Below are 26,670 nucleotides of genomic sequence, written 5' to 3'. Positions count from 1 at the left end.
ACACCTTATTTACTTTGGTCTTTTTTCCTGCTTTCATACCCCTCACCAGCTCCAAGCAAGCTACAATTAAGAAAAGGGGTTTTTTTTTGTTTTGTTTTGTTTTGTATTTTTATTAAACTTTTTTTTTATTTATTTACAGAACATATACATGGGTAATTTTTCAACATTGACCCTTGCAAAACCTTCTGTTCCAAATTTCCCCCTCCTTCCCCCACCCCTCCCCTAGATGGCATGTAGTCCAATACATGTTGAATGTGTTACAATATATGTTAAATCCAATATATGAATACATAATTATATAATGATCTTGTTGCACAAGGAAAATTGAATCAAGAAAAAACTGAGAAAAAAATCAACATGAAAGCAAACAAGAAGATGGACATTGAATGATATAGGTGAATTTTCTTCTATTTCTGACAAAAATACCAGAACTGAGTAAATAATTTGATTTTCAAAGACAGAACTCAAGAAAAGCATAAAAAGGTAAAAAGGAACGAACTCTTGACAACTATATTTCTGTTACAGGTATACTTAGAGGGTGCAGGTATAATTTGATTTTATTATGATAATATGAAAAAAAAACCTAGAGGTAGAAAGGGTATTGTGCTGGGAAAAGAGGAAAAAGGAAGTAAATTAAGGACAATTACATCTCACAAATAGGCAAAGAAGTCCTATTATAATTGAGGGAAAGTAAGTAGTGGGGAAAAGCATTTTGTGAATCTTACTCTCATCAGATTTAGCTCAAACAGAGAATATCAGACATAATTGTTTTCACATAGAAACTTGTCTCACCTTATAGGAAAGTGGGATGAGAAAGGGGAAAAGAAAAGGGAAGGCTAAAAGAAGGGAAAACAGAAGTAGTAAAGGGGAAAAGGCTCTAAATGGGGAGAACTGTTTGAAGGAGGTGGTGATCAGAAACAAAATACTGGGGAGGAAGAAGGGGGAAAGGAAAGAGAAAAGAATAATTGAGGTTAAGTAAGATGGCAGGAAATACAGAATTAATTAATTTAACTGTCAATGTGAATGGGATAAGCACCCCCAAAAATGGAAGCAGATAACAGACTGTATTAAAAGCCAGAATCCTACAATATGTGGTTTACAAGAAACACATTTAAAGCAGAACAACATATACTGAGTAAAGGTAAAGGGCTGAAGCAGAATCTATTATGCTTCAGGTGAAATTAATAAATAAATTAATAAATAAAAAGCAGAAGTACCAATCCTGGTCTCAGATCAAATAAAAGCAAAGATAGACCTAATTAAAAGAGATAAAAAAGAAAACTATATCTTGCTAAAGGATGCCATAGATAATGAAGCAATAGCAATACTAAGCAATAACAGTACTGAGCATATATGCACCAAGTGGCATAGTTTTTAGATTCCTAGAGGAGAAGTTAAGTGATATGCAAGAAGAAATAGACACCAAAACTATATCAGTGGGGGATCTCAACATAACTCTCTCAGAACCAGATACATTGAACCCAAAATAAATTAAAAAGAAGCTAAAGAGGTAAATAGAATGTTAGAAAAGTTGATAAGATAGATCTTTGAAGAAAATTGAATGGAGACAAAAAGGAGTACATTTCTCTTTCTTCTCAGCAGTTCATGGAACCTATCCAAAAATTGACCATGTATTAGGGCATAAACACCTCAAAATCAAATGCAGAAAGTCAGAAATAGTAAATACTTTTTTTCAGATCATGATGCAATAAAAACATGCAATGACGCCAGCAAAAATAGACCAAAAGTTAAATGAAAATTAAATAATCTAATCAAAGAATGAATGGGTGAAACAAAAAATTATACACAATCAAGAAATTCATCCAAGTGAATGAAAATAATGAAACAACATACCAACATTTGTGGAATGTAGCCAAAGCAGTTTTAAGGGAAAATTTTAAATCTCCAAATGGTTACTTGCATAAAATAGAGAAAGAGAAGATCAATGAATTGAGCCTGCAACTAAAACAGCTAGGAAAAGAACAAATAAAAAACTCTCAATCAAATATCAAATTTTCAATTCTAAAAATAAAATGAGAGATTAATAAAACTGGAAGTAAAAAAAAACTATTGAATTAATAAATAAAACTAAGAGTTGGTTTTATGAAAAAAGCAACAAAATAGATAGACCTTTAGTTAATTTGATTAGAAAAAAGAAAGCGGAAAATCAAATTGTTAATCTCAAAAATGAAAAGGGAGAACTTTGTACCATCAAGAGGAAATTAGAACAATAATTAGGAGTTATTTTACCCAACTACATGCCAATAAATTTGATAATCTAAGTGAAATGGAGGAATATCTACAAAAATATAGATTGCCCACATAATAGAAGAGTAAATAAATTATTTAAATTGTCTCATTTTAGAAAAAGAAATAGAACAAGCTATTAATCAACTCCCTAAGTAAAAACCTCCAGGACAAGATGGATTTACATGTGAATTCTGCCAAACATTTAAATAACAATTAATTCCAATATTATATAAACAATAAAAAAAAAAAAACTAAGGAAAGAAGGTGTCCTACCGAATTCTTTTTATGACACAGAAAATGCTGCTAAGTAAATCAGGTAGGTTAAAAACAAAGAAAGATAATGATAGATCAATTTCCCTAATGAGCTTTGATGCAAAAATTTAAAATAAAATATTAGCAAAGAAGTAACAGAAAGTCATTCCAGGATAATACATTTTGACCAAATAGGATTTATACAAGGAATGTAGGATCCTTTCAACGTTAGGAAAACTAATAGCATAATTGACTATATCAATAATCAATTTAACAAAAATAATATAATTATTTCAATAGATCCAGAAAAAGCATTTGATAAAATCTAACATCTATCCCTATTAAAAATACTAGAAAGTTTAGGAATAAATGGACTTTTCCTTAAAATGATCAGAAGCATCTATTAAAAATCATCACCAAGTATCATATGTAATGGGGATGAACTAGAACCATTCCCAGTAAGATCAGGAGTGAAACAAGGTTGCCCACTATCACCATTACTATTCAAGATTTATTAGAAATGTTAGCTTTGGCAATAAAAAGAGAAAAAAGAGATTAAAGAATTAGAGTAGATAATGAGGAAATCAAATTATGACTCTTTGTAGATGTTATGATGAGATAGAATCAATTAGAAAATTACTAGAAACAATTCACAACTTTAGCAAAGTTAAAAGATACAAAATAAATCCATACAAATCAATTGCAATCCCTTTCTCCTATCAGGTAGCTTCCTGACTGATTGATTATGTAATCCCTTTCTCCTATCAGATTTTTTCTTGGCTGATTGGTCATGTCTAAATACTGAACTTCTAAAGATTCTTTGAATGTAGCATTGACTGCCATCATGCCCCAAGTATTTTTGCTTTTGGGCCCTGGGGCTGGGCCCCCCATTCTACTTCCCTGAATCAATCTACATTTTGTGGCACAGTGTCTAATGATTTCCTCTAAAGAACTGTACTTTCTCTCCTACTAATTTCCAATTATCTGACTCTACTTCTTCTTCCTTGAAGAACAAGGGGATGTTGATTCTAATGTTTCTAAGAGTCCATCAATCTGCTCCCAAGTTACAAGAAAACTTTGCCTCTTTATTAACCTAAGTATGTTTTCTATAGAGCTCCCTTGTGTGTGTGTGTGTGGGGGGGGGGGAATCTTTTCCTAATATCTGCCCCATTTCACTTAGAAAATGAAAGTTTCTAGTTTAGCCCTTAATAAAGTTCCCTGTTTGTCTATTTTAATACTCACCCTATTTCTTGGCCACAGGGACTTCTTCACTGAAATTATGGTCCTTAGTCCACATTGGGCACCAATTGTAATGTCTGGACTAGCTCCCTGAAGGGCCTCAGGATCAGAGTCAGAATTAATCAAAGTTCTTGGTCTTTAGGGGGAGAAGTGAAGGAGGCAAGCAAGCTGCCACATGACTTGCCAAAAATTAAATCCTGGTTTCTGGAGTTTGAAGTCTCCAACTTCTCTCCTTGTCCTGCAGCCAAATGATCTTGACTTCTCTTCCCAGCCCTCCAATCTTTGCCTTCAGTTATCTCATCACCAAAACATTCAGCAAGCACCAGTGGTGAGGAGAGCCATCACATCACCATCTCATCTAAATATGTATATAAAGCCATTATCTCACATCAAATAAGCAATTAGCCTTGTGTTCTGCTATCTGATTCAAGAACAGTTTTTCAGAGTTTCAGCTCTCTACACACATCTAACACTGTATACCAAGATAAGTTCAAAATGGGTTCATAATTTAGACATAAAGAGTGATATCATAAGCAAATTAAGAGAACATAGGAGAGTTTACCTCTCAGATTTGTGGAGAAGGAAGGAATTTGTGTTTAAAGAAGAACTGGAACTCATAACTGAACACCAAATAGATAATTTTGATTATATTAAATTAAAAAAGGTTTTGTACAAACAAAACTAATGCAGACAAGATCAGAAGGGAAGCAATGAATTGGGAAAACATTTTTTACATTTAAGGATTCTGATTAAGGCCTCATTTCTAAATTATATAGAGAATTGACTCAAATTTATAAGAATTCAAGTCATTGTCCAATTGATAAATTGTCAAAGGATATGAACAATTTTCAGATGAAGAAATTAAAACCATTTCTAATCACATGAAAAGATGCTCTTAATCACAATTGATCAGAGAAATGAAAATTAAGACAACTCTGAGATACCACTACACACCTCTCAGATTGGCTAAGATGACAGGAAAAGATAATGATGAATGTTGGAAAGGATGTGGGAAAACTGTGACACTAATGAATTGTTGGTGGAATTGTGAATGGATCAAGCTACTCTGGAGAGCAGTTTGGAACTATACTCAAAAAGTTATCAAACTGTGCCCACCCTTTGATCCAGAAGTGTTTCTACTGGGGGTCTTATATCCCAAAGAGATCTTAAAGGAAGGAAAGGGACCCACATGTGCAAAAATGTTTATGGCAGCCCTTTTCATAATGGCAAGAAACTGGAAACTGAGTGCATGTCCATCACTTGGAGAATGGCTGAATAAGTTATGGAGTTATGGTATATGAATGTTATGGAATATTATTATTCTATAAGAAATGATCAGGAGGATGATTTCAGAGAGACCTGGAGAGACTTATATGACCTGATACTAAGTGAAATGACCAGAAACAGGAGATCATTGTATCCATACATATTTTTGAAAATAAAAAGCTTTTTCAAAAAGCTTTTTAAGCTCATTGGAAGTAACTAACCTCCCCCCAATTTTTTTGTTTTTTTAGGAATTATATATTTTACAGTTTGATGATGATACCTGGATATTACGAGTTTACTTGTTCTTCATCTAGCAACATTTTCAATATGCTTTTGAATGAAAAAGTGATTTTCAACAATGGACATTTTTCTTTTGCAGTCCTCAGAACCTCAAAATTTTCATTGTCCTGCTCCTGACATATTTTTTCCCCTTCCCAATGATAGTTATGAGCTTTACTTTTCCCTGGTTTCTTTTGTTTATTTTCATAATTCTCACATTTTTTTTTTATTTCAAGAACCCTCTGTTGAGTTGTAGAATAATCAATAATGAACAATTAAATATCCAGCTCCCCTTAAATATTTTTCTTCATTTTCTAATACTTCATTAGATTTTTGTTATTTGTTAATTAATTTGTCAATTTTAGTTTATATTTTCTCCCATTTTTGAAATTTGGAACTACTGCTGCCATTTCATTGTGGGCTTGAATGATTGGTAGAATCTTCAATAAATTCTTGACTTCTTTATAAAAACAGTTGCTGCAATATCTATCACCTTTTCAGGATAGTCACAAAATGTATATTGTCTCAGTGACATTAAGTATTAGAAAATATTACAAAACCTCCTTATTGAAATCTATTGTACATCAAAAGTCAGAATTATCTATCTAATGTAAACACATTTTATTTACTTTTCTACAGACACACACTGCAAACAGACGAAAAACCTGTATGCTTACCCTGAATAGGAAGAACATAGAATAAATTATATTTAGGAAATCGTGTTTTCTCCCAGATGTCTCTTCACTCAAAAGCCCCATCTTTTTAATACTAATATAATCCTGACTAAAATCACATGACTAAATAATAAATCATAAGTATCTTTTGTGAATCACAAATTCAGAATATCTACAGGACAATGGAAGGAGTGGTAAAAAGTCTGTAGGATGTTAGTGATGATATCTGTGAATAAGCATTGATATGAAAGCCATCATTCAGGATTCACACAATTAGAAAACAAGATGGACCATGTGTGTGGTGAGAATGAGGGAAAATAAATGGTTGACTGGAATATTGCATGACATCCACAAAATATTAAAAGTCCTATAGGAATACATCTAGTGTATTCTGTAAATGCTATATGGCATTTTTAGAGAAATGAAAGAGCAAAATTTCACAGGCTGAGAAGGCATGGATCAGTAGTCATTCTATATACATGTAGGAAGTATCTATATCCATATCCATGAGATCATAGTACCATTGAATTAAGGATGCCATTTATTCAAATTGATCTCCAGCCAATTAGTTAAGCTTTGTTAATTTTACTGCCTTTTAAAATTAATACCAAATTTATAAACTATATAATACCTAAATTAAGTTAGCTTGCTGTATAACTAGGAATATTTCTATTTACTAGCACTAATTTTGTCACAAAATATTTGCCTATAAATAAGGTACCAGTAACTTTTCAAAAACACCTTTATTCTGACAAAATATACTCCTAAATAAAAGTTTGATATAAGCTATAAAAGTAGTCATTTTTACCATAACATGGTAGTATAACTTACAAACCTGTGATGGTACATAATCCAATGCCAGGTGTTGAAGGACACATATAGACAAAGTTTTAATGCCTTCAGCTTTACTACACAGTAAAAATTAAGCTATTATAAGATATTTAAATATATTAATCAAGTCAATATTTCTTCTCTCTTAAAAAAATTACTTAATAATATCTCTGATTTTCCAGAATTTTCCTTTGGAAAAATTATTTTATCACATTACTCAACTGTCAGACTTCTCCAAAATCCAGTTGTCCTTTGAAAATCATCTCCTGAGCTTATTTCCTTTCCTCTCTACTAGTTTGTTATTTTCCCACTTAGTTAAATTCAGAAATATTCATCCTTAGGACCATTTGAATCAAAAATACTAACCTTTTCTCACAACTTCCTCCTTCCTGCCTTTCAGATAGGCATTCAGAAAGCATTATAGTTAGAGAAGCAGACATTTCATATTCTCACATGGTTCATTAAATAGCTAACACTCTATTTTTATGTATGAAACAGAATGTTTTTGAAATAACTTAATTGTGTAGACCAGATAAAATTTATACAGTACAATAACTGTAAAGCCTGATTTTACAGTCACAGTTAGCAACACACTCACCCACAATACTTCTTTTTGAAAGTACAAATGCAGCTCACATTATAGATATTTAATAATTTTCAGGGAAGGTTTCAGAAATCTTACAGTTAATTCTTCTTATCTTACAATGCAGGTTTTACTTGGAAGAAATAGCTAAAGATAGACAGTCTTGTGCTTCTTTTATCACTGTCAGTCTGTGGGCATCCTATACATGTCTGACCTTTTGTCTCATACATTACATGTACAATTAATGTGGTTCAGTGCCCCTCTTGTCAGTAGCTGTTAATGAGATTTAAAGTCAGCTTTAAAAATCAGCTTAAAAAGCATTAAGTGTTATTTGGTGGCATTTTCAGATCTATTTTGCTATTATACCTGTTAGAGACATCTATAAATTTATGGCAGACAGAGATGCCAATCAGGTACCTGATATTTCTCCTGTTAAATTTTAATGCCTTATTTTTATTATAAGATGAAGATGGAGAGGGTGGCTTCCATCTCTCTAAGTTTGGGGTCTCTTTTCCTTCTCTTTCATAAGCTATCTGTTTTTTTAATGCATTCCCACCTTTTTTGAAAAAGACCTCCATCCCTTCTGCTCCATTTGTGGTGTCATTCAAGATATCAAGATATCATTCGAAGTGAAGTGGTAGAAGAACTACATATTTATCATTAAATAAAACATCAGAAATGATGCAGAAAATTTAATATAATAGTGAGGTACTAAGACAAAATATACAAACAAAATACATACATTCTCTCTCCTCCTTTTCCTCTCTCCCTTTCTCCTTTTTTCCTTCTCTCCCTCTTCCCCCCATTTTTTCTCCCCCCTTTTACCCCCCCTTCAATAATAAGAACATTAAAAATCACTTTTGTCTCAAGTATTTGTATAAATCCTTATGGGTCAATGATTATAGAATACATAGTATGTAATCAGAGATAGGGATAAATCAACAGGCAGAAGTGTATGCAAAGAAAAAAAAGTCATAGATATGTAAGTATACAAAAATGTATTGAGATATTTATGTACATATAAATTATCTATTATACATATATATACATACAAATATATAATACATATAATAGTATATTTATACACATGTGTATAAATTCACATATATGGATTTATAACACACATATACATACAAGCATATGTATGTAAATGTAGATCTTTTTGAATATATATACAATTATATTATATACATATACATGCATATTTGTATATACAGATACTCCATATGTGTACTTGGGCATATGCATACACAGGCACATAAACACATGTATGTGTAAGTTTATATGTACATACATATACATATATGGCTCATACATAGCCATATAAATATACCAATGCATATACAAATATGAATAAAGAGAGAGGAAATGAGAGAGTCATTCACATACATAGACACAAATATGCATGTCTGTTGATTCTTTTCTTGACATCATTAAGGTTGTTATAAAACATGATGTTGATAAGGGTAATATGCTAATTGAATGATATTTGCTTCTAAAATTAATCTCTTTTCCCTCTTCATAGATTATAATATTAGTGTATTAAATTGGAAATGAAAAAATATCTTAGATTTTACAAATTTGATCATATAGCAATAATGAACTTCCTCATTGGGGAACATTCCTGTCAGTATTCATGCCATTCAAAATCATTTTTCATTTTCTCATGTTATTCTTTTAGATGGATATGCCAATTTCTTTTGTTTTTATTATGCTGTTTTACTTCAGTTTCTCCCTTTTTCTAACTTAGCACTAAGGAATAATATATAGTAAGATATTTCTTTCTGTAACACTTCTGGTTGCTTTTACTTTTCATTTTCTTAGAAGTCTAGTTTCCTTTCCTCTTTAAATCATTTCACCACTTTATATCATATAACACTCTCCAAGGGTCTCATTTCAACACTAATTCTGATTCTGTTAATAGTTTGAAATTTCCACAAAGTAGAACTTAATTCTTAGTGCTTCTCAGCAGTAAAAAGCCCACAATTAGTAAGGAAAAGTAAGTCATGAAAGATCATTGTCTAGAAACATTTTGCATGTACAATTTTATTAAAGTTCTAAGAATGTGTTTTGTATTGTTCCCCACAGGGATGAATGAACAAGGGATGGCATGGTGCTCACTTTTAATCTTTTAAGAGGCCAATTAAGAATGAACCAAAGATGAACTCCACTCTACAAGTGGAAGGGGTCAGACTCAATCAGGGAAACTGAATTTAGTTCTCCTCTCAACTAGAAAATGTCTCTATGCACACAGAAAAAGTCATTGGGGCACACAGGTCTTTATAGCACACATGAGCTATTCAATCATATAATCATAGAGTTCTTGCCCTCAAAAAACCTACATAAGACAAGTATATCAACAATTTGCAGACAATTAGGAAAATAAGTATAAAGGGAAGATCCATTCATAGTATCATGTAAAATCTTAGGTGGGAGAGAAAATTTCAATCTTGAGTTATGTAAGAGTAGAGCTGGAGAATAATACTGATACTTGATGTTGACATGATTAACAAAATTTATATCTCTCTATCTCTGTATCTATCTATCCATCCATCCATCCATCCATCTATTGCATTGTTTAGGCCAGTTCCATGGAATATACTAAGTTTTTAATAAATGAAAAAAAGTTTTGTTGGATTTGCAAAATTATGTATATATATAAATGTGTGTGTTAGGATATATGTAAAAACACACATATTCAACAAGAATATATTAATATACATACATCTACAATGCAAGTATTATTAAACATAATTTGGTCATTGTACCTTATTAAGCAAAATTTACATTTACTATTTCCTTCAAATGACCCTGTTATAGAAAATATATTATTATCTCAATTTAACAGAGATCATGACTTCCTGACTTCTTACAATTAATCAGAATAAAAGCTGGAACTTGAATCCATCATCTTCTGAATAAAGGGCTATTGTACTTCCCACTAGATGACATTACCTCACTGAAAATATGGGACAGAAATGATGGTTCTGAAATAGGCCTTGGAAGAGGCCTGTTCTTCAAGAGAAGAATTACAAATGTGAATGGGTTAAGTGTATACTTTTCTAGGTATGTAGAATGTTATGACTGAAAATAGGAAGGTAAGATTACTAAAGTCAGGTAGAGATCCAATGCAGTGACTATGCAATTTTTTTTAGGCAAATAAATTAGGTAATGGATAGCATTTTGAAATAATCCTAGAAATGCAAATTGGAATCATTGTGGGAGACCAAGAATGACAGCCCAAGGAGAAGTTAAGCACTATCCATTAATTATATGTTCATCAAATCATCACTTAAAAGCAAAAACTCAAAACTGATTGAAAAAGAGGGACTCTGATAAGGTATTTAATGTTATCATGTAATGTAATGCTTTTTATTGAAAAACAGCAGAAACTCTTATTCCATTAAATAAATGGACACCACAAATATTTTGAGAATAAATAGTTAACAAGATAGTACTAATCCCAGTAAATTTTCCCTTTGGAATTTAACCTTTCATTGAAATGCAAATGGACATATATTTTGTACTTTGCTAATCCAAGAATGTAAGTGGAGGAAAAAAACAAACAAACAAAGACCATTGTGCAGTAGCACAGAATATACTACTGGAAAGCTCAGTATGCATATATTTTCCTATTGTTCTATTGAAGTACAGTTTTGAGCTGAGTTCCAAGTAGGAATTTCAACTAACCTAAAGAAATGTTTGAAGATTACAATGTCTCTCTCTGATTATATAGCATTTTGGAATTTTAGTAATGGAAAGAACTTTGTCAACCACAGGCTTATAAATTAGAACTGGTAAAAGACCTTAGAGGCCAGACTAGAGTCTAGTTTCTTTATTTTATTGATGCGGAAACTAAGGTCCATTTAAGTGATATATAACAAAATTCATACAATGTTAGATTCCAACTGATTTCAAATCGGATACTATATTCACTTTAAGATGCTATCTTACCTCACTATTACATAAGTGAAAAACCTGGGGACCAGAGAGATGAAAGGATTAAGCAAAGGCAAACTTTTTAGTAGCAGAGGTTGGATTTCAGTGGTTTTGTCTGTCTTACAGACTACCTCTTCTACCTTTACATTGCAATATTTTATGGAAAAAAAAAAGGATAAAATTTAAGTACTCCTTTTCCAACTAGAAATAACAATTATACTATAGAGCAGTATAGATCAAAGAGAAGTCTGATTTAATTGAAGAATGGGATGAATTGTGGTTTCAATTCTAATCCTGTAGTAGCTGTTTGGCTTTGGGTTCATAGGATTATCTTCATACTCAAAGAAAATGTTTTTTGATTGTAAAGATCTATGAACATTTCAACTATTATTACAAAAATCTAAGAGTTATTTGCTTATAAAAATAAACAAACAAGCAAAAAATTAAACTTTGACTCTTAGAGTAGGAAAGTGTCTCAGAGACAAACAAGAATGCATAAACTTCCTTAGTTATGCAATCTTTTATAAATTTATGTCTATGGACTTCTTCTCTTTTAACATATGAACTAAAATTCAAGGAAAATCAAAGGAATTCAATTTTATTAAATAAAAAATTAATTTGTTTCTTATCCTAGTTTGTGACATCTTGAATGGAGGCCTTGAGAGTCTGTTGAATGTGACTAGCCTTAAAATTGTATACCATATTCCACTAATGGAATTCCATGTATACCAAGTATACCATGGTATATTTATGGTATACTATGTATACCATAAGCCTGTCTTTTTTCAGTGCGTTTCAAACAGAACTCATGCTGTATTGTTTTGAAACATAAGGTTATAGAGTATATCAAAGATCTGGAAGGGACCTGAAGGATTATCTGGTAGAACTTTATTTCATTTGAAAGAAGAGGTAACAAAAGCCTTATTAGATCAAGTGATTACCCTAGATCATAGAGCTAATAAACTTTGAACTAGTATTTGAACCCCAAATCAATGACCAGATTCAAAATTCTTTCTGTTATACCTCTTACTAACCTGGTCAATGTCCTGAGAAACATGGTTAAGCTCTTAATTTCTTCTTTTCAATGTAGAGCTTATACAGAGTACAGAAAGATTATTACCTGGCCATTTTTGGAAACCATGATATGATACTGTTGAGTCATATTGAGTTTATGGTCCAATAAAACCAACTATAAAATCTATTAAATTAAGTCTTTTTATAAATTGATGCCCAGACATACCTTTCTTCAGTCTTTATAAAAGATGTTATAGTGGAAAAATAAATCAGCTCTTTCAAATCAGTTTTAGTATATGAATCATACAGATTCATTGTCTTTAGAATGACAGAGCTAGGAAGGGTTTCTAGATGTATTATAGTGTCACCTTCTCTACAGAAATGACATTCAATGGAGTCCAAAAGCTGTTGAGGACCATGCCTAAGTGAAGGGGCAGGTCAATTCTCTGAGAGCCTCCACAGATGTGAATCATAACAGTTGAAGGAGTTGCAAAGCAACCTTTGATGCAGATTTTCCTTGTGGATTGGGAATGAAATAAATTGGAGGCAAGAGGGAAGAGGAGAGAAGTCAGACAACATAACTGCCTCTCAGTTTCCTTGTGTCATTATCATCCACTCACATGAGGAGATCCATTCTACAGGTCTGAGTTAGACCTCCAGCAGCCACTAGCAAGTGGCTCTTGTACTCAACAACAAAAAGAGGTTATAAGTTTCTTAAATGTATATGACTAGTTATTAAGAAAGAGGTCTAATCCAGCCCAATAAATGTTGATTAAACTACAGATACATTGAAGGCATTTTGCTAGGTACTGGAAAGCATAGCTCAAACAAAAATAAATTCATTGAAAATACATCAATCTGTCTCTTCCTTAAGAAGATGACACTTTCCTGAGGGGATAAAATAAGCCCCTTATATTTGGAATTCTCTATCTCTTCTCTAGCTCTCTTTAATTCTTAATGGTTTAAGCTCCATCTTCAGGAAGAGATTTTTTCTGATTTACCCATTATTAGCTCCATTCTACAAATTACTTTGTAATTATTTTGGGTATATGCTGGGATATCTTGTTTATGAGCATTCTTATATTTCCCTTTCCCTCAAATAGAATGGAAGCCCTTTGAAGATATGGTTGCTGTATTTTTAGATTTATATTCTTTGCATGAAGCAGTGCCTAATCCAAGGTAGATCCTTATTAAGTGATTATTTATTGATTTAAAATACATCACAAGGGGAGGGAGTGGAGGGAAGGAGGGGAAAAGTTGAAACAGAAGTTTTTGCAAGGTCAATGTTGAAAAATTACCCATGTATATGTTTTATATATAAAAAGCTATAATAAAAAAATTCATCACACATTTACGTATATAAAATTATAACATGAGAGAAATAAAAGTGTTAAAAACACTAGGAACATTTGAAGTTGTTGGTGGATAGAAGGTGGCACTTGAAATTGGACTTGAAGAAAGGTACAGGTTCCAGAATGTATAAAAAGAAAAAAAAATATATATATTTACTTTGTGGTTTGTGCAGAGGCAATGACTAAGGAAAGAAAATGTGCAGCTTGGCAGGGAATGAGAGTGGGAATAGCAAGCAGAATACTAGAACGGTATTCTCTTCATTATTTTATGATGACTTTTAGGGAATAAATTGGGGGAAGGGAAGCAAAGCTTATGAGGAGCTTTTCTAAACTGGTATGTGGCAATGTATTTTTGGGTTCCCACAGAGGTTGAGTTTAAAGATCTGTATTCTACACATTTAAAGTGTACTCAGAACTATAGAATTGGACTCTGAAAACATATTGAGCTTCAGACCCAGTCTAATCCTTTTTTCAACTATGAAAGGACAATGTCATCAAATAAACACAGAGACCATTTTAAAGTCCTGGCAAATTGCATTTTAAGCACAATGCTTCTGAGACTCCAAAACAACCACAATTTACTGGCCCCTTTTTGGTCTAGTACAACAAACAATCCAATTATTCTGCTCTCTCCCTATGTGTTTTCCAGTTCCCAGGGATACTAAGTGGAAGAGACACAGGTTTCACCAAAATGGAAATGCAAATATTCCTCACTAAGCAGCAAATGAAAAAATTTAGCATAAAAATGTAGCTTCCTAAAATAGAATTGTGACCTTTCATAATTACAGCTCTCACACTCACATCTAAGGCAATTTACAAAGAAAATAATTTAATTCTTCTCATTTAAAGTAAATATATGTCTTTCAATTGCATAGGAAAGAGTGGAGAGATACCTCAACCACAAAGTCAAGGAAATTTTTTTTTTGGGGGGGAAGAGCAGGGTTTCTAAAAAGATTAGACCTTGCAAGCACACACATGAAATAACGGTCTTTTTTTTTTTTTAATAGTGAAGAGCCTGTATTAATATGAATCTCACTTAAGATTACACAGATTCTTATTGTTATTAACAAGTGCATTCAATCATATGATTTCTCTGAATCAAAAGTGAATTAAAAAGAAATGACTTGGGAGAGAATAGGGTGGTGAGACATCTCAACAGGTCTAATCAGGATAGTGACCAGCAGATAGGTCTGATGATGCACATACAGTTGCTTCTGGAGTTTCCTGCCAGTAAAATATCTTTCTTATCTTGAATCTAAACCCTGTGATTGCCACCTAAATAGGGCTATTGAAGAATACCAAGTGTTAAGCCATACATTAAGTGCTGCTGCTTTGTATCACCCACCCACAGTATTTATGTCTTTATGTTATCAGCCTCAGAGACTACTCAAGCAAATGTGCAAGCATCCCAGCATAAGCATAAACAGTGTTAGAGTACACATAATTATCAAGTCCTGAAGCTTCAAGAGCATATATCAGCAGTACATAAGAGTGTGTGAGGCATTTCTTTCCAATGGATAGAACATTTTTTTTTAGTCACTGAGGTTTGGAAAGGCTAAGGAAACAGATCTTTTTAAGGAGTTAAAAAAAATTAACCTAGGAAACAACATAAATACCCATAATACACTATGAAAATAGGTAATTATTTATTGCAATAATTGCATTTATTTCAAAAGGGATTCTGGATTGAGTATAAATGATACATTCTTATGATCTTTTATATAGAAAAATCTCTTAAACATAAGCACATTTTCTCCTTTTCAGAGTACCATTGGAAGAAATTTGCACTTAATGCATTACTACTACTGCTGTTTTTCACATGCCCTCTAGTCATCACCCTGGACTTCTTCCATCTTTTCTGACATAGAACCCTCCAGATAATGACCTGGAGAGTATAACTTACTGAGCTTTGAAATTCCACTCACCCTTGGACTGATTTGATCTAATCATGCATGAGTAAACTCATCTCATCTTTCTGATCATCATAATATGTTATCTTTTTTCTTGGCTTTTTCTTTTCTTGAAAACCTCATCTATATTGACTGTTTTCACTTCCTCTTGTCTTACTCTCTTTTTAAATACTTGTAATTTGGTAAGTTAGTTAATGTTTGTTTGGCATTGTGCTAAGTTTGTGAGATACAAATATCTTCTTCCCCCTTTCTGATCCAAATAAAGCTCCTTCAGGTCCTCTGGGTTTTAATCTGACTAATTCATGCCTAAGTGTATTGAATTTATTTTTCCTTTGGGACAATCAATCAATTGGCATTTATTAAGCACCTACTATATATGAGAAATAATATTAGATGACTAAGATTTCAAGACATAAATAAAACAATCCCGTCTCTCAAAGAGTTGATATTCTTTTGTAGAAAAGTATATACTTCTGTAAAGAAATGCAACACTTGTTTCCCTGTCTCCTACCTGAAGGGCAGTTATATTACCCTGAACCCCTTGTCTAAGGCTTTCAGATACTCTCTATAACATTTGTTGATTCTGTATAGTTTCTGCCATTGATGCCAGTTCTATTGTATTTCCTCATGCATAGGGTCAGTCCTCTGCATTCTAATTCTATTTAGCAATTAACAGTCATATTAGTTTTACAAATAAATGTTTACTTCAAAAATATATTTTAAAATATTGGATATTCCATAATAATTTCTCCCCCATTCTAGCAACTAATTATCTGGGAAAATTAGGGGGATTAGGTTCACAGTTTAGCTCAGTTCCTATAAAATTCCAAATAATAGTAAAAAATAGTACCAAATTCCAAATCTAAAACATTCCTTGAGCTTGAATCCAAGGAACCCTGGCTTCTCAAGGTTTCCATGACAACTGGTTAGATTCTAACATTCTTCCTCAAATCATTGGTTAATCCATGGTTACTATAGTTTCAACTCCCAGGTCAAGTGGGATCTCAACCTAAAATATAGCCGGAAAAATGAAACAGCACAGAAATAAAAACACTCTGGGCCCATTTCTCAGATTGCCAGATTAAAAGGAAAATAAGAAAGTTTAAAAGTGGGAGAGAAAGATATCTTCGTTTCTTGTTTCATTTTATGGAGCCAATGTTGTGAGTGAACTGTGTGTATTATTTCCCTTTGGGAAGCAACAGGAAATATATGATAAAGAGTGAATTTGTTCTGACTATGCAATCAAATGAAGGGGGCTCCTCCCACTGTACTGTTGATAAATAGAATCCCTCCATGTCAGGAGAACTGGATATATTCCTAGTTCTGTTATATAAATATAAAAAGTCAATGTATTTAGTTAGTTTCTTTGTTTGTTTGTTTTGGAGGGAAGGAGGGAAAAACTTGTCATTGGGGGAATGAGGAAAGGCCTTATGTAAGCCATATTACTTGATTTATTTTTCAAACAAGATAGGAGCTCTTCTAGAGTGAAGTTGTCAAGCACATGTTTTGTCCTAAACAGTTTTGAATTTGGGAGAACTGGATTCAAATGCACTTGGGAAATATTTAACAAATTAAATACAAATACAATGGAGACATAGATAATATTAACGTGCTTTTCTAAGTCAATATGCAATCAGTAGACATCTGTATCTGCCCCTTTTTCTTTTTTTTTATTATAGCTTTTTTATTTACAAGATATATGCATGGGTAATTTTTCATCATTGACAATTGCAAAACCTTTTGTTCCAATTTTTTCCCTCCTTCCCCCCCATCCCCTCCCCCAGATGTATCTGGAATTTATATAAGTATATCTTAGAAATATTATATCTTTCATTCCAGACAACATGAGACAGATATCAAAATAATAAAGCAGATACATGTATATATGAATGTATGTATGTAAATGTGCATCTGTAGGTATATACATATATAGACATATACATAAATGTAAATATGTATATATACACACATGTACAATATAGGTATATCTACATAAGTTTATATATATATATATATATATATATATATATATATATACATATATATGTATGATTTGCTTTATATTTCTGTGTTTGTATTTGACTTCCCAATGTATATACAAGTTATGTGCAAAGATATTATAACAAAAAAGTACATCTTAATTTTAAAGTATACCATTGTAAATAAATGTTAACCAATAATCTGAGTCTTTAGTGACTTGTGACATTTTTGCTAATAGATGTCCTTGCTGCAATGTTGACAGTTGCTGACTGATCAGGGTGGTGGTTGCCAAAGATTAAGATTTTAAGACTGTGACTATTTCTTAAAATAATACAACAATGAAGTTTATTTTATCAGTTGACTCTTCCTTTCACTTGATGTCATTGTAGGGTTACTAATTATCTTTTCAATATTGTTGTGTCTCAGAAAGTAAGGGACCTTGGAGTGGGGAAAGAGAGAGAGAGAGAGAGAGAGAGAGAGAGAGAGAGAATGATGATGATGAAGATGATGATGAAACAGATGGTTGGTGGAACAGAAGATTTTTGGACATGATATTTCCTTTTGCTTCTTGCCTAATGTTACCACCACTATCTTCCATACATCAAATGCTCAATCTGCCAAGTATTGAAAAATACTGCAAAGAAACTCCTCTGATACACATAGCTCTTAGAAAGCCCAAGGATTCAATAAAATGGAATATTCATAATGCTGACTGACATGGCAAACTGACAAAAAGAATGTGAAAATTCAAAGGACTTCCTGTACATGGTCATTACTATTTATATATATATATATATATATATATATATATATATATAATCTTGTAATTATAAAATACTATTTTCTCCAATCCAATCTAGGGAACATTTACTAAAACCTACTTTGTGGCAAGGTGCTGTGCTAGACTCTAAAGATGTAGAAATGATGAAACACAGACTCTCCTCTTAAGGATCTTGAATCCTTAATAGTGGCACCATGTTTTACTGAAAGCCGTATTAGATCTATAAGAGAAAATTAGTATTTGAATCACTTTACACACTTTTTTCCTATGTGTGTTTAAGCAAGTCACTGAAACTCTCTGGAGATATTTATTGAGTCATTTAAGAAAAAAGGATTGAACTAAGTCAGGTTTTTTTTTTTTCTTTTTTCTTTTTTTTTTTAATTTGGGAATCATGGGCACCATGCCTAATTGCCAAGTCAGTCCATGGGCAAATTTCCTCTGGTCTATGACCCTAAATAGGAAAATGTTTTAATAATTGCCTTTCAATATATTTTAATAATATTTTATATTTATTTTATGTTTATAAAAATATTCTCTCAAAGGATGTGTAAAATTTGCCAGACTGCCAAAGGGGTCCAGGTCCATGGCCTTCATCATGCAATTAAAGGGATCTATGGCAAAAAAAAAAAAAAAAAAGATTCAGAACTCCTGGACTAGATTAGATGAATCTTCAGGTTCCTTATGACTCTTGATCTATGAATCTATTATATTGTAACAGGTGAATAAAACATTTTCCCAAATCATAATGACTTTTAAAAATTAGTGCAAAAATTTTAAACATGTAGTTTCATTAATGAGCTCTCCCTTGCTATAATTTATTTTTTTCCAGAGTTAACCAACAGATTCCCAAACACATTGAACATAAGTCAAAATGAGAAAATGCTTCATCTATAGAATCTGAGAATCAGGCAATATTTGTGTTAGAGAAGGACATAGCAGAAAATGTCATTTTCCAGCTTAAAATCCAGTGAGCAGTCTCATGTACACACAGCACATTCTACCAAAACATTCTACTGAACCAAATCTCTGTCACTCTTACAGACAGTGGTGCCCATGACTATGTTTCCAATGTACACTCAAGAAAATCATTCATGATGTTGTTTCTGAATGTTCCAGCATTCATTTGATCTTTCTTAAGTTTACTAGAATTAAGTGGCTACTTCCAAAAAACTAGAAGTTTGCAAAAAGGTCCCCAATAATCATGCAACCAGACTTTTCATTATTAAGACATGATTTTTCTATTGTAAGATCTTCATTGGGAGAAATAGAATTCATTGTTTGAGTTCTTCCCTGTAGTGTTGTCTGTCTATCTGTCTATCTATCTACCTATCTAAAACTATATTTATATAACTGTATCTCTATCTCTTTCTATAAGGATGTATCTATCTCTATCTATATGTGTATGTGTATTTGTCTGTTTATCTGTTACCCTCTTAATTTAACTAAGCACACATTGTCTCCAGATTTTCATTTTGCCTTCTTATGCAGGCATCCTCATACTTATTTATAAAGCATTTGTACTCATTCATCACCATCTATCTTAAGTGTCAGGACTCCAGGATATACACATTTGACTCTATATTGTATGGTTGAATACCTGAATTAGCTACTCTTTTCTGCCTTAATGGTGGTCAGCAGAAAGACAAAAAAGACGGCATTAAACAGAGTTATGTATCAATGGTTATTAGAATGAGGGAACATACAAGAAAGAATAAAATGTGGTTTAGATGTTATAGTCTCTCTCTCTCCTCTCTCTCTCTCTCTCTCTCTCTCTCTCTCTCTGTGTCTCTCTGTTTCTCTTTGTCTTTCTCTGTCTAGGATGTCTCTCTCTCCCTCACCCTGTCTTTCCCTTCCTTCTCCTCCTCCTTCTCCTCCTCCTCCTCCTCCTCCTCCTCCTCCTCTTCTTCCTCTTCTTCCTCCTCCTTCTTCTCCTCCTTGACCTCCTCCTCTTCAACATCCTCCTCCACCTCAACCTCATCCTCCTCCTCTTCTCTCTCTCTCTCTCTCTTTGTCTCTCTCTATATATTTATCTATCTTCATAATATAGATCAGTCAATAGTTAATTCAGATTAGATTTTTTTTAAATTACTTTTTTTACACACTATAATTAGAACAAGAAACTGAAAAGACTTAAAATGATGCAGAAGGGGGACCAGTTGAAGTTGGAGTTGTTTCTCTTGGGGAGGAAAAGATTAAGGGAGGCCAATGAGATCTGCCTAAATTATTTGAAAGATTATCATATGGAAGATATTCTGTTGTGATTTGACTCCAAAGGGCAGATAAGTAGTACTAATGGTTATAGCTGATAAGGACACAGATATATCTCAATCTAAGTAAAAGCTTTTGAAAGTCCTCAGTCTATCATATAAAACTATCCTCTAATTCAATTACTTCATCTGTAAAATTGAGATATAATTACACTTACACTACACTTATAGAGTTGTTGTGAAGAATCAATTTAGGGAACATATAGAGGATTGCTTTATCAATGTGGATTTTGGATGTTCACCTTCTCTGACATTTAATATTATTTCCCTGATACAATGGGATAAAGTAAAAATAACACTGAATCTGGAATCAGAAAGAACTCACTTTTAATCTTGTTTCTAATACTAAAGTAACATGGTGACTATGAGCAATTCACTACCCTACTCCCAGATGTTCCATTTAGTGAAAGTATACAAGTCAGCTATCTCTTCATTTCCCACTTGGACCTCATTCTTTTGATTTCATCATGTCTGTCAAGAAAACTTCTCTTCTCCAAGATCACATAAACTCTTAAATTCACATTTCACAAGTACCCTATTATGTTGGGTTTCTATGTTCCTTTGACTGGAGAGAATAGAAGACAAAGAGCAGAAGATTCCTTCCAAATCCTCAATTTAAGCAAGGTTCCTAAGCCAGACTCTACTCTTTTCATTTTTCTTATGAATATACTTCTTTGTTCTTTTAATCTTCAACCTTTTAATTTTTACTTTTTTTTAATTTATTGGTTTTCCCCAGATTGTGAGTTTCTTAAGTACAAGGACTGTTTTTGTTTCTATTTGTATAATCGGCAATTAACACATAGCATGATACATAATACATAGTTAATAAATAATTGTTAACTAACGACCTTTCTGAATCTAATTTTCCTTATGTGTAAATTTGGCATAATGATAAATATTTTAGTCATCCACTTCACAGTCTAGTAAGGAAAAACAAATGTTTCAACACCTGAAAAAAATGTCAAATCCCCCTTCTAGATTCCAATAGAACTATTAAGAGTTATCATTCCCCAAGAGAAGCCCCTTCTATAGCTAGTCTGTGGCAACACTTTTAGACTATTAACAATAAACTCAAGGCACTAAGGTGAATTTCTCTCTTCAAGTGTGAAAATAGCCTCTTCCAACAGATTGTTATATAAAAAAGAAATCATTACCTCTAACTTCCATTTTCAAATCCTGTGTAAACCTGGGTAATGTTATCAAAGGAACTCCCCTGAAATATTACAACAATATTCATATATTCAGTATCAAACTATATCAAGTGTTCCCTCTGAGCATATGCTTTTTTGTAACCCTGGAACAGACAAGATTAAAAGAATCACATGGGATCTCTAGAAGTACATATATTTTACTAGTTCTAGCAGAGGAAAGGAGTGAAATTTGTCAGATCTACAAGTCTCAGCATCTATTAGGTTAAAAAAAGAATTAAGGGCATACTGAGAAATCTGCCTTAAACAGCCAAAGTGAACACCTGGACAAAGGAATCAAGTGGAACAGAGAATAAGCCTTATTATGTGGGACTAAAAAAAAAATGAGGGGAAAAAGAACTAAACTCAGATAACTTGGATTCTATTTCAAGCTATGTTAACTGTTAGTAGTTTGATCTAGGGCATGCCATTTTACATGTTATCAACTACCCACTTTATTCATTTATAAAATGAGAGGGCTGGGGAGAGATGAAACCATATAGTAAAATTGAAAGCATACTAGGTTTAATATCAGAAGGCTTTTCCTCCAATTTTGGCTCAGATGTTTATTCCATATTTGCTCCAGGGAAAGTCATTAAACTAACCCTGGATGTTTGTTTGCTCATCTGTAAAATGAGGTTTGACTTGATAATCTCTAAGGTAGAACCTTTTAGATCTAACCCTTGTATATTAGATAATGTCTAAAGTTCTTTTATATTAAAGTAAATATATGTATGGGACTCTCATGAATGTGCCAGATCAACAAAATGGTAAAAAAAAATAGTATAAAAATATCATGGTATAAGTTAAGAAGCTGGAATTTTGGAAAAGAGACTAGTGACAGATATCAAGCAAGTCTGAAGCAAATGCCACATTGAAAGAGGCCTTTATAAGTGGTTATTTTATTTATTTTTTTCTTTTTAGTTTTGTTAGACACCGAAGAGCCACTCTTTTGCCAGCCCTATATATATATGTCAGTTACTCACTTAGGCTATCTCTCAAATGATGGAAAGTCAAAGATAGTAGTAAGAATGCTAAACTTGGAATCAGGAAAGATATAGGGTTTGAACCCTGCATATAATATTTAGTATTTTACCTTGTCAAGCTACTTAACCTTTCTTGCTTCAGTTGCTTCATTTGCAGATAGTAGATAGGAATAAACACACCAGCTTTTTATAAGGTTGTCCAGAAGATGAAATAAGATAATGTATGTGAAGTCTTTACAAATCCTAAACATTACCTAAATGTCAACTATGCTTATTAAGCAGGACAAAAAGAAGCTTCAGATATTTGATGAGTTTCCATGCCAACCCAACTTCCAAGATGCAGTACATGAGATGCCATTAGCCACTCAGTGGATGTCCAAGTTGAACTTTGAATTTAGTTCATAGTAGTGTCTTGCTGCAAGTATTTGCTCAACATAGTGAATGCTGGAACTGTATTTTGTAGAGGGCAAAGTCATACTAAGTGAAAACCTAATAAAATAAGTCAATATGAGTGATAAGTAGGGAGGACTATTCATTTATAACTGCAAATCTTTTTTTCAAATTAATTTTAGACAACAAAATATATGCTCCTTGAGGACATAGAATATTTCAAATTTTCCATACTTTCAGCCACTTGACATGGTTGCCTTGTACACAGGAAGTGTTTAACAAATATTGGTTGAATTATTGATTTAGTCTTGAAAATGTATTATTTACAAGTAGAAATTAGACTATCTAGTATTCAAAATTACTCTATTTCATTTTATGACAATTCATTTTTTAGCTAATTTGATTTTTTTTCTCCATAGTAACTCTTTGAACGTACAGTTTTATTCACAGTAACTTCAGATGACACATTCTAAATTCTGAATATTGAATCAGACAATAATTTTAATAAATATCTTTCAAATCTAGTTTGTACTTTTTTCTCCTATAATTACTTTTGTATATGAAGTGAGATAATATTTTTTATCTCTGAAAGGAAATGAGAGTAAATATGATTAGCATAAGACAATACTTTAAATATATTTGACTTCATGTTTTAAAATAAGCTGCTCTTTCTTCTCCAAGCTATAGTCAAAAATGTATATTATATGTGTTCTATCTTTTTACCCAACATTGTCCTGGTGTTTTTTTTTTTATTTATTAATTTCAGCATTTTTTAATTGATATTAGACAATCACCAGGTTTACTCTAAGCATTATCTGCTGAACAGTAGGCTGATGTGCATCCATTTCTCTAACAGTCATTTTAATTTTCCACTACAATTTCAGGTATTTGATCACTATTATAAGGAGGTTTTGTTTCATTGCAAAAAAGGTAAGAATGGTAAGATATCCTGCTTTTTCTGGCTTGTAATATCCTGAATTTGAGAGATTGGAAAGTATATGTTTGTTCATCCCAGAATGCATTCTGTTTTTCAATTGTATTCTTTTACCTTTGTTTCTCTTAGTTTTCCTTCTTCTTAATTTTGTGTTTGATCTTTTTAAATTTATACATGGTAACCAATAATAATTAAGAAATACAAAGTGTATGTATAAGATGTGGTTTTAGAATTGTAATTAATAAGAAGAGAAAAGAAGGGTACTTTAATAATAATTATAATGTAATTTGAAAATAATATATACTCACCAAACTTTTTATTTGCAAAAAAAGGCATTTTTAAAGCCCACAGTGTATTTCTATGTGTGAAATATTGGCCCACACATAACACTGGTATAAAGCAGTCAACTGGAAAACAAAAGACATTATTATTTAATTTCCTGGAGAGTCACAATTTTGAGGGAAAATAAAAATCAAATAAATAAAGTAGTAAATAAAAATTATGATTAAAACCCAAAGTAGATGATATTATATTACCTGTGGTCCCTATATTATTGCCAACCAGTATTTTACAAACAAGCTTTGAAATTCACACAGTTTAATTCAAACTCAATATGCATTGATCCTCCATTTCACTTTGGGACTAATCTTAATTCTAAATACTAAATACTAAAACCTAATCTTAGAGATAGCCATAGATTATCAGAAATACTATGACTTCCATTTTATTTTCTCAATTACAAAACTCTGGCTACACTTTCATTATTGTCACATACTGTATAAGACTATAGGTTGCATTTTTTCCCACAGAAATGAGAATTAGATTTTAAAATAATAACATAAAAAATGGCTATTTAGCTTCAATTTATAAAACTGTTTATAATTCTTTGCAGATTGAACCAAGAAGGGCAAGAGCATACCCTGGAGGAAGGAAAACGGAAAAGTGTAACCTGTAAGTTCTGACTCACATGGGAATTTTAATATAGGAAAAACAAAAAACAAAATCTAATAAGCTAGAACACAATTAACCAAAATTTTCAAATAGCTGGAATTTAATCATTTGTGCTTTCTTTTTTTAGGACAGAAGCAAATGACTAGAAAACAACCAAATATCAGACTACTATTTAAAAAGCTCTTTTCAAGATAAACTCTCAGGTCTTCTTACACAAAATCATCTTTTTATTGTGCTATGTCATAGAAACGCTTGTTTAATTCCATAAACTAAAAAGTAAATTAAATGAAGTGAATTAAAAATTAAATAATAAAAAGAAACCTGCAGCAGAACCTACATTTCTTGGCTTATGCTTTCAAACTCTAGGTCCAGTCCTATGCTACAACAAAGCACAGAATTAGCTCATTCGTGGTGGAGAAGTGACTATGGTGCTACACAAAAATGATCTGGCAAAGAATTTTTCCCTTCAATCTATCTAGGACACGTTATTAAATCATAAAATGGATAATCTCTTACTATTTTCATCATGGGAGATTTCAATCCTTTGTAGGAGTTTTCAGAATCCAATTTTTCAAAAGGATAGGAGTCGGAAATGGAACAGATCCATTCCTTACCAGTTCTGCATGACCAAAGGAAAGATAGAAATGCCCTTACAATGTAAACACTTCTAAAACTGAATGAATTGCTTCAGAAAGTAGTAGTTTTGCCTTCAATACAGTCTTAAAGTCAATGGTGAACTTGCACCTATAGGATATATTATAGAGGGGATTTTTGATCAGGTAGAATTCAATTTGGACTGCCTCTAATTTCCTTCCCCCCCCCCCCCCCCCCCAGAGCTTGTGATTCACTGATCCAAAATTTATTTATTTGCATATCATCTCTTCCATAGCATGTGATTACTTTGAGATCAAGGGGCATCTTTCATTGTATCCCTAGAGATTAGCAGAGATCCTTTCACAAAGTAAGCAGTTAATATATATATATATATATATATATATATATATTTTTTTTTTTTTTTTGAAAATCATATTTGATAATAAGAAGAGGTAGTTCAAGGCTTCCTCTACCTATGAAGGAACATGAAATTCAGTACTAGGAATATGATACTAATGATATTGGAAACTTTGAAACATTCAAATAACTTATGTTTGCATATCAGAGGCTAGTTTTCTAGTTTCATTTAAGACTACAATAACATACAGTCAGTTTTTCATTTTCAGCAAATAGATTATCCATTCTTGCTTCTACAGGAATTTTCCTACAAATAATCCTGCTTAGTCTCAAATCACTGAGCAGTGAAAAAGTCAAGGGTTAGTATAGTGTAGGTGATTGCATGTGGGACTACCTGTTTCTGTTTGATTACATTCCAAAGCCATTTAAATTATCCATTGTTTTTATAAATCCATGACTTTTCCCCTTTTCATCAGCATAAATCATTGAAACTTGACTGTCTTCTGCAAAGCACTATTAATTTATCATATAATTTTATACATAGAATTTCAGAGAAGTATTAAACATGATATTTTTAAAAGAGTAATGATAGATGATTAGGAATCTGACAGCTTGTTTTTATATGTGTTGCATTTTTATCAACAAGGGGATATA

At 32.2% G+C, this 26,670-nt stretch overlaps 1 long non-coding RNA gene across 1 annotated transcript; it reads left to right on the top strand.

Moving 5' to 3' along the window:
• The first annotated feature begins 16,551 nt into the window (after nt 1-16,551).
• Nucleotides 16,552-25,391, top strand: LOC116423007. The gene is made up of 4 exons (XR_004233496.1): nt 16,552-16,749; nt 24,065-24,110; nt 25,007-25,065; nt 25,193-25,391. It is a non-coding gene; the product is annotated as an uncharacterized LOC116423007 (long non-coding RNA).
• The last annotated feature ends 1,279 nt before the right edge of the window (nt 25,392-26,670 follow it).

This window comes from Sarcophilus harrisii, chromosome 3, assembly GCF_902635505.1.
Source record: "Sarcophilus harrisii chromosome 3, mSarHar1.11, whole genome shotgun sequence".
NCBI lineage: Eukaryota > Metazoa > Chordata > Mammalia > Dasyuromorphia > Dasyuridae > Sarcophilus > Sarcophilus harrisii.
This window is presented reverse-complemented; position numbering and strand designations above follow the sequence as displayed.